Source organism: Alnus glutinosa, chromosome 10, assembly GCF_958979055.1.
Source record: "Alnus glutinosa chromosome 10, dhAlnGlut1.1, whole genome shotgun sequence".
Classification (NCBI taxonomy): domain Eukaryota; kingdom Viridiplantae; phylum Streptophyta; class Magnoliopsida; order Fagales; family Betulaceae; genus Alnus; species Alnus glutinosa.
In genome coordinates this window covers 17180257-17191083 of record NC_084895.1, presented here as the reverse complement: position 1 = coordinate 17191083, position 10827 = coordinate 17180257, and positions in this window count along the sequence as shown.

Genomic DNA, 10827 nt, shown 5'->3' with positions numbered 1-10827 from the left:
TGGTTAGGGGTAGACATTTAACAACACAAGTAATTAAGATTAATTGGCATAAAACATTTAACTTTGAAATAAAACGCAAACTTCTTACTAACTTAAACCTCATGTCATTTGTAACTTTAATATTGTGGTTATGCATACAATTACACCTCACATGCATGAAATTGTGCTATCCGACTTTCGAGGATCTAGCAACACCGTGGCCACAGATATGCCCTGATCAAATGATTAACATATAGGTGCACTCGGCATAGCAACTTAGTGATGGTCACACCTTCACGTAACCATAACCTCATTGTGGTGCAATTCATCCTAACTTGATTTCGTGCTACTAACTTTTCCATAGGCCAAAATATACTTCAATAATTAAGGTTTCACCTAAACACATGCTTGTCTTACTTCTTGATATTCTCCTTATTCATCTAATACTTTTATGTGTATAGGATGCCCTTTGTTTTGTAAAAACGTTCTTGTTCTATAAAGTTTCCTAAAATGAATTTTTTTTTTCATAATTTGGAAAGTTTCCTAAAATAGAAAATTTTCAAATTTGGAAGCCTCATTTCATAATTAAGCATTTGCACCCATGTTTGAGTGACAACTTAGTTATAAAATATCTCAAAACCTTGAACTTTTAAATCATGTGGTAACATTTTAAAACATGAAGTATTGACAACATGTAATAATTCCAATGACAAGAATGTAATAACAAAACATTTTAAGGTAAAACATGGTATCATAATCATATATAACTAACACATTCACACGAGATATGGATCCTTACTTATTCAATTATAAAATATTACTTTGCAAGATAATTAAACTCTTAAAGAAATTTATCATGACATGGTTAATAACCAAAATTGAAATACATTTAAAAGGGGTAAGGATATCACTTATCTCGATATTGCACTAAACGTAGGAGACAATTGTTAAAACCTGAACAATAAAATTTAGCTAGGTTAATTAGCCATATACTAAGTACATAGACTCTAATTAGAAGTTGGTCCTCACTTAATTAACCTTTTTGACATTTTCCCCTATTAATAGAAGAGTTTTCTTCTTAGGAATAAGTCCAGAGCTTAACCCTAGGTTCCTCAATTTTTTATTTTGTTTTTTTGGACCTTGGTCCAAAATTATGGGTTTTGATCACTTTCCCCCCCCCCCCCCCCCCCCCCAAAAAAAAAATGTTATAATCTTACTTATTTTATTAATATTTTTCATATTATTTGAATAAAGGATTAAAGTAGGGTTAGTTTTGGCCCAAAACACAAGAAAGGCTTAACACTTACTAAAATTTGGATTAAACACCGACCCAAACATGGTATAGGCAGAAATTTTCAGATTTAACTCAAAGTTTTTCATGATGCCATCCATGACAAATAACTTATTTTCTTGGAATACTTTTAATACCACTTTAAGGGTTAATGTTTAGAAATGTTTTACCGTTCAAAAGAACTACATTATAAGAGTTTTTTTGCTCTAAAAGTTTATGACCTAGCCTAAAATCTGTGCTCATGACCATTAAAAATGCACTTTTCACATCAATAATCACTATGGGCTTTAGGAATGAAATCCTAGGTCTTTTTAATAAAAGATCATTATAATAAGGACTATAATATTGAGGCTCATTTTTAAATGTCAAATATTTTCTACAAAGAGCAACGTACTTGGTAACCATAAACTCATTTTTAAATGACAAATCTTTTCTACAAAAGAGCAAAAATATTTTGTCAACATGGATTTAGATAATAAATCTCCTCTTCCCCCCCCCCCCCCCCCCCCCCAACTCTCTTTTGTTGTTATAGACTACCATCTTACAAAATCATATATTTTGGCTAATAAATGACCTTACAAGTTTTTCTTAAAGTATGGTGATACTCATATGTTCATGCCCTTGGCTAATAAAAAAAGAACTCGGGAATATATAAGACAAGGTAACATAGTTTCATTTTTATAGTTTAAATATCATTTTCATTACTTAAGCAAAAAATTTCCACACATATTATTAAGCATAACATGGATAATAACTTTGAAAGATCATATAAAGAGTTACTTACAAAGGTGAGGTAAGCCACAGTACAAAGGTAATGCACTTAATTAAGAAAGAGTTATTCTACATTAAAATCATAAGGTTTGATTGTCTATTGTTCTTTATGTTGTATGTTATGAATCAAATTAACATTAAATCATGAAATCAATCATTTTTCATAATCTCCTTTAGGGGGCCTTAATCCAATATTTACTAAGTTCACTAGATCCAATGACATTAATTCTAATATCTAAGCTAGCCAAATACTTAGGGCTAAAATTCTTATACCAGATATGAAGGTGTATCGCATTGTTTAACTTTAATTTCACTTTAATAATTGGGTGAAACTATCAGCAGGATGCGGTCATATATGTTCTTCAATTCCTGATGTTATGATATGTCGTAGGTACATAGCACGTCAGTGGTATCTATTCAAATAAAGTTAGAAAATGATTTTTTTTTTATTTGTTTTTCTAGAAATTTTCTATGGCAAAGCAATCAAAACCCACATGCATGTAAACTTGATTTAGAGTTGTGTAAACTTTTCATTCTATCAAAACTACGTGATTGATTGATGCAAGTCATGATCAGCTTAATTTGCATTAAAAGTTGTTAGGTTTACAAGCTGAACAATCAGAATTCACATGATTGATTTGATTTTAGATTTCTAGCTTGAAACAAAATTTCAACTGGGCGTTTGAGCTTGAGCATTAAGCACTAAAATCAGATCCCAAACTTAATAATTAATCATCTATAATTGAGAACACTTCATTGATAAACATAATTAATTAGAGTACTTTTGTTAGTCTCCGTTCCAAAGCCCCAATGCTTGTTGAGATCAAACCAATTAATGGGTCCATTTGAAATCCTTTAATTTTACCAGTACACACTCAATGTTGCATAGTTCAATAGATTAATTAATGTAATTAATGATTGGGTGAAATTATCAGGAAGAGCCAGTCTAATATATTCCTCAATTTCTAATGTTATAGATTTTGCTGGAATGCACGAGTCCAGTACGTACGATCTCAAGAAGCGCCTATCACTACATTGAATACAAACAGTGCGTACAACATGTTCATGTAGATGTTATATATAAGGAAATACGTACCTTTTCACACTGCTGTCGGTGGCGTCTCGTTAGATGTTTGAGGGGCTGCTTCTGCTTGTTGAGATGGACGGAAAATCTGTTGGAATCGGCAGGATATAGCAGTGAGCCACTCAACAGCCTTTTGGTAATAGTCTGAGCTGTGTGGTATCTTATCGAACAGGAATATTAGAGGTGAACACGACCAGATCAACCCAAGGAAAGGATGGAGGATGTATAATAAAAAAAGTGTGGCAAGGAAATAAAATACGAGAAAAACACAGGCATGGGTAAGTATAAAGTTTGAAATTGGTGGGGTTGTCTGGTTTGAGGTTATGGGGAGCTCGCTCCTGTTTTGACTTGCTAATTTAAATTTACACCATGCCATGAAGGTAAACAGTTGGACTACAAGAAAAGTAGTCCAGGTTATAGGGTGGTTGATTGATAGTTTCGCGTCCGTGTTTACTGAGATAAATGCAACTAACCCAGCAATGTACGGTAAGAATGTTTTTCCCAAAATCGGAGCGAAACCTCTGCACAACCAAAAGTAAAAGAAATGTAATAATCTTTTAATAAGCTAAATGCAATATATACATTAATGCATGTAAGACACGTTCAAATTGACTTCTTTGTTCATTTCCATCTCTTTATTAGGTTTGTTCTTATGATCCAAAATCAATTTCGTTACCAGTGTTTCTGGTTGAAATTTATGGTAGGTACTTCTAGGCAATGAACATCGATCAAAGCAAGCACACTAATTAAGTTAAGCAATAATATTTAAAAAGAAATAATAGTGCAACATATTATCCAAAGCAAATGGTGCATGAACCCAGCCTTCCCTCTAACATCACGTAAATTAATTAGATCAGAGATTTATTTACAAAATAGAGTTACGAAAAGTAAAATATTTTGTGCCAAATGGGGCTGGTCCTATATATTGCACGAATTTTCTCACATCATATATATATATATATACATAAATATAATTAAGCTCTCTTGCGCATTTCAATCTCTTTTTCAATTTCTTTGTTATGAGTAAAAAATTGGAAAACTCATTTAATCTCTTTGAACTTTCATCACATTTGTAATTACTCCCTCTAAACTTAAAAAAGCTCTTAATTTTAGTGTATTTATCTTTCAATTTTTTATTTTTTATTTTTTCAATTTCACTCATTTATTAGGATTTTGTGAAAAATCCTAAATGAGGGGTATCAAAATTTCCAAAATACCCCTCATTTTTCTTTTTTTGGAAAAAAAAAAAAAAATTGTTAGGATTTTAGCGTTGGCAGTATTTAAAGAAATTAAATTTGCAAAAATACCTACACCTTAATATTTGAAAAAAAAATAGGTATGTTGGAAATTTTGATAAAATTTAGCAAAAAATCATAATGAATGGGTGAAATTGAAAAAAAAAAAAGAAAAAAAAAAGGGATAAATAGACTAAATTAAGAATTTTTGAAGTTCAGAAGAGTAATTACAAAAGCGACTACAATTTAAAGGAAATTAAGCGAAGTTTTTTTTTTTTTTTTTTTAAAAAAAGAAAAATATGTATACCAACATCTCATCTTGAAATTTATGACGCTGGATCAATTCAATTAACATCAAAGAATATATAATAGCATATAAATTGAGCAATTGAACATAAAAATTGAATAATACAAAATATTCACAATGGAATTGTAGGAGTGGACCGAATGGTCGTTTTTATTCATTTTCGATCATCTCCATCTTTCAGTAAGCTGCGGAGCAATATTTACTGATGAAGAACATAAGCACACGGGAAAAGATCGAAAATATATAGTCATGTTCATGTAGGTGAGAAGAGCCAAAGGGAAAACTGTACGTGAAACCAAAATCAAATAAGTTGATACTCACATTAGTGCGGAACGAAGATTGAGAAAGGTGTTGCCCTGATCATCCATATCCCCTCTTCTTCTCGCACAAGCTGCTATGGAGGAACCTCCCCTGTATTCTTGGATTGAAGAAGCTGGTTGAAACTAGCAGCAGGAGAAGCATGTCATGAGGTCCATTTGCTTGTATGTACGTGTCAGTCTCCTGAAAATATATGTAATTGTAAAGGGTGACACTGGTAATTGTCCAAAACACCCTTTACAATTAGCAGTGTTTTGGACATATGTGCCAAAACACCCACCCTTTATATGTAATTGTAAAGGGTGTTTTGGACATTAAGTGTTTTCTATGAAATCACTTTTCCAATTTGAGTGTCTATGAAAACCCTTTACATATGTAATTGTAAAGGGTGGGTTTCTCGGCACAATTGGACCCACCCTTGACCAATTCAGCAACACTTTTCCAATTTGACCAATTTGAGCAACACCTACATGAAAATTGACTATTTTTCTTTGTAGTTTCTTCTTCCTTTGAAAATTTGATGTAGTCAGTACTTTAAGCTATCGCATGAAATGGCTATGAAGTGAGAGAACTGAGAAGAGCTTAGCTTTTTTTAATTTGTTTAGTAAAAGTAGAGGAAATTGGCTTTTCCTTTTTTTTTTTTTTTTTTTTTTTTTTGGCTTAATTAATGTTTTGATTATTATTTTCTAACCACTCGATTACATCACCTGTTTTGGATGAGTGCATAGGAGTACTGGACCACAATGGTAGGCTCGCGGAAGTTTTACGATTCGAATTCAGAGTATTCTTTCTTACTTTCCATTTCATTATTAATATTTGGGGTAATTACCTTTTCCCTCATCAATTATCAGCCATTGTCAACATGCCCCTATGAACTGACACATCGACCAAAAGAGAGCATCCAACTACCAACTTTACACACTTTGCCCCCTTCCGTCAAGGAATTCCGTTAACTTGGACGGAATATTCCATTTTTGGGCGTTAATTTTGGTTTAAAGACCAAAATGCCCTCCAGCAGTAATTAATAAAAAAAATATTAAAATTAATGTTTAAAAAAGTTGAGGGCATTTATGTCTTTTTACGAATTAAACTGACGGAAGGGGGCAAAGTGTGTAAAGTTGGTAGTTGGATGCTCTCTTTTGGTCGAGGTGTCAGTTCATAGGGGCATGTTGACAATGGCTGGTAGTTGATAGGGGAAAAAGGTAATTACCCCTAAATATTTTTTTCTAATGCTCCGTTTGTTTCAACGTAAAATGGTTTCCGTCGTAAAATGGTTTCAGGGAAGTCATTTTTCAAGAAACCATTTTCCGTCGAAAGCATTTTTCGGTGTTTGGCGCGTACGGAAAATCGCAAATATTTTTTTTTATATTTTTATTCAATCATATTAACTTATAAAAATCAATTTTTATTCACAACATAAAAATATTAATGTAAAATAATATAAAAATCATAGATGACGAGATTCGGTCACTGACCGAAAAGATTATGACAATTTTTACCTGATTCCGGCTAATATAGCCAGAATTCGAGATAAAGGCCGGAATCCAGACATTTTCGTCGGAATCTGGGATAGCCGAATTTCGGCGAAAGTGGCTGATTCCGGCAGTTTTGCTGGAATCTAGCACTAAAGGCCGGATTCCGGCCATCTGGCCAGAGAGGCCGGATCCCGGCAGGCTGGCCGGATCTGGCCAGATCCGTCCGGCCAGCCGGCCGTTTTGGCCAGAGCCGGCCTGGAACCGGCCTCTCTGGCCAGGGCCGGCCGGGATCTGGCCTCTCTGGCCAGATCCAACCAGCCGGCCAGAATCCGGCTCTCTGGCCAGATCCTGCCAGATGGCTGAAATCCAGTCAGATGGCCGGAATCCGGCCAGTCTGGCCAGATCCGGCCATCTGGCCGGATTCCGGTCAGATTGGTCGCCGGAATCTGGCTGACCGGATTCCGGCGAAGGTGGCCGGATTCCGTCGCCAGATTCCGGCGACATTAACCGGATGTTGTTGGATTCCAATTTTCATGTAGGTGTTGCTCAAATTGGTCAAATTGGAAAAGTGTTGCTCAATTGGTCAAGGGTGGGTCCAATTGTGCCGAGACACCCACCCTTTAGAATTACATATGTAAAGGGTTTTCATAGACACTCAAATTGGAAAAGTGTTTTCATAGAAAACACTTAATGTCCAAAACACCCTTTACAATTACATATAAAGGGTGGGTGTTTTGGGACATAACACTGCTAATTGTAAAGGGTGTTTTGGACATATGTGATGAAAACACCCACCCTTTACAATTACATATATTTTCAGGAGACTGACACATACAAGCAAATGGACCTCATGACATGCTTCTCCTGCTGCTAGTTTCAACCAGCTTCTTCAATCCAAGAATACAGGGGAGGTTCCTCAATAGCAGCTTGTGCGAGAAGAAGAGGGGAAATGGATGATCAGGGCAACACCTTTCTCAATCTTCGTTCCGCACTAATGTAAGTAATATATTGGACCAGCCCCATTTGGCACAAAATATTTTACTTTTCGTAACTCTATTTTGTAAATAAATCTCTGATCTAATTAATTTACGTGATGTTAGAGGGAAGGGTGGGTTCATGCACCATTTGCTTTGGATAACATGTTGCATTATTATTTCTTTTTAAATATTATTGCTTAACTTAATTAGTATGCATGCTTTCTTTGATCGATGTTCATTGCCTAGAAGTACCTACCATAAATTTCAACCTAAGACACTGGTAACGAAATTGATTTTGAATCATAAGAACAAACTAATAAAGCTAAGAGATGGAAATGAACAAAGAAGTTAATTTGAACGTGCATTTCTTACATGCATTAATGTATATATTGCAGGTAGCTTGTTAAAAGATTATTACATTTCTTTTACTTTTGGTTGTGCAGAGGTTTTGCTCCGATTTTGGGAAAAACATTCTTACAGTACTTTTCTGTCTTTATCTTAGTAAACACAGTCCCGAATCTATCAATCGACAACCCTGTATCCTGGAATGCTTTCCATGTAGCCGAATTGTTTGCCTTCATTGCATGGTGTAAGATGAAATTAGCAAGTCGAAACACGAGCGAGCTCCCCATAACATCAAACTAGAGAACCCCACCAATTTCAAACTTTATACGTAACTCTGCCTATATTTTTCTCATATTTTGTTTCCTTGCCATATTTTTTCTATCATACATCCTCCGTCCTTTCCTTGGGTGGTTGATCTGGTAATGTTTACCTCTATTCCTATTTGACGAGAGACCACGAAGCTCATCCTATTACCACAAGGCTGTTGAGTATAGCAGCCGACTATTCAACATATTACGTTCCTCATTCCAACAGAATTTCCGTCCACCTCAACAAGTAGAAGCAGGCCCTCAAGCATCTAATGATACACCACCGACACCAGTGTGAAAAGGTATGTATTTCCTTACAACATCTTGTATGCATAGTTTGTATTCAATGTAGTGATAAGCTTCTTGAGATCATATGTACTGTACTCGTGGGCCACTACATCCCAGCAAAATCTATAACATTAGAAATTGATCGAGGAATATATTGGACTGGCTCTCCCTGATAATTTCGCCCAATCATTACATCAATTAATTAATCTATTGAACTATATATGCACCAAGGAGTGTGTACTGGCAAATGGATTTCAAATGGACCCGGTAATTGGTTTGATTTCAACAAGCATTGGGGCTTTGGAACGGAGACTAACAAAAGTACTCTAATTATATTTATCAATGAGGTGTTCTCAATTAGAGATGATTATTAAGTTTGGTATAAATATCTGATTTTAGTGCTTAATGCTCAAGCTCAAATCCAGCTTGTAAACCTAACAACTTTTAATGCAAATTAAGCTGATCATGACTTGATCAATCAATCATGTAGTTTCTGATAATTTGTAAAGTTTACACAACTTTTAATCAAGTTTACATAATGCATGCGGGTTTTGATTGCTTTCCATATAAAGTAAATGTCAAGACCCAAAAAAAAATCCTTTTTCTGACTTTATTTTAATAGATACTGCTGTTGTGCTCTACATACCTAAGGCATACTATTACATTAGGAATTGAAGAATATAAAAGACCACGTCTTCTGATAGTTTCACCCAATTATTAAAGTGCAAAGTTGAACAACGCGATATTAATGTGTTTGTTCATGAAAGATGTAACACCTTTCATATCTGGTATAAGAATTTTAGCCAAGGTTTTGGGCTTAGATGTGAGAATCAATGTCATTGGACGACTTGGTGAGCTTAGTAAAGATTGGATCAAGGCATCCTAAAGGAGATTATGAAAAATGATTGATTTCATGATTTAATGTTTGATTAATTAATAACATACGGCATATAGAACAATAGACAATAGAACCTTATGATTTTAATGTACCATAACTCTTTATTAATTAAGTGCATTACCTACCTTCAATCATATTTAATTAAGGAAACCTCTTTCTAATTAAGTTGTCTTAGTAGCACCAAATTCTACATTCAAATGACTACCTTGGTAATTAGGGAAAGAAGAAAACCTTCCATATAGAGGACTAGTTAATAGGTGAAAGTTTTCCACGTTGGGAGGGGCATAGTTGCTTTTTTGACTTCACAAGAAAAGCAAACTAGTATCTTACATTCCAACTCCTCACATTTCACACGACAAACCCTTCATTCTAACTCCTCAAATTTCTTTGATCTACTCTTAATTTTCCTCAGCGCTCATTCACTTCCAAGAGCCCAAAACCCACTTCCTACTCCTCATTTACTTCCTACTTCTTAATTTATGCATTAGATAGCACTGTTGCATTATCAGGGAAAATAAAAATATAGAGAAGCTACTCTAGGTAACTTTTTGTGATTTTTTTTTAAATTTTTCTTAACATTTAAGAAACAGAATTTTTATAAAAATTTCTAAATTTTTGAGAATAGAACTCCTATCAAGAAGCTACTGTGAATACTTTTATAAAATAAGAGATAACATTTTGTTGGTTTTAACAGCAAACCAATAAAAAATTAAGTGAATAATCGTTAGTATTTGATTGATTTATTATGAATGAATATAGAATTTGCGGGCGTGTGCTCCTCGATGCTAACAACTTCCTTTCAATCTAAACGAAAATGCTACTTTAACAATAGAATAATGATTCAATGCCACTTAAATATACAACTTTTCACCACCTTGCCTATGTGACAAAGTGGTCCCCCACTACTTTTTGAGTTTTTTTATTTTTTAAAAATAAATTAAGGTGAGGGACCACCTTGCCACATAGACAAGGTGGTGAAAAGTTGTATATTTAGGTGGTAGTGAATCATTACTCTTAACGATAAGCCCATAACATGGGCACTCCTCCCCTCACACGAGGGAGGGTGGGGCCAAGACTCATGTGAGGGGAGGAAGCAATCAGGGCCCGAATGTAAAATGATCCTTTCTTTTCTTGGTGCCTGCGGAACTCATGCTTACCTGTGGCAAAATTCTTAATGGGACCCACCACCGTCTCTCTCTCCCTGATTGCTTTTGAACAACGGATAATCTTTTTTAATTTTGTCATATATATATATATATTGAGACAGAAAAGTTGGTAATTCTCCTGTCTGCACTTTTTTGTACGACGTCAACGTACCTGCATTTTGCCTCTTAAAAAAAACATGGACAGTGATTGATGCACATGCAATACAAAGTACACAGCATATGCATTTTTCTAATACACATGAGGTGGGGTTCACACACATGGAATGGGGTTTATAATGTGTGAATTTCACCTATGTGTTTTGGAAGATTGCATGTATTGTACACTTGTAGTTTTTTTTATCATTTCCTAAAAAACATTCAAACATCTTTTTAGAGTGATGATGTT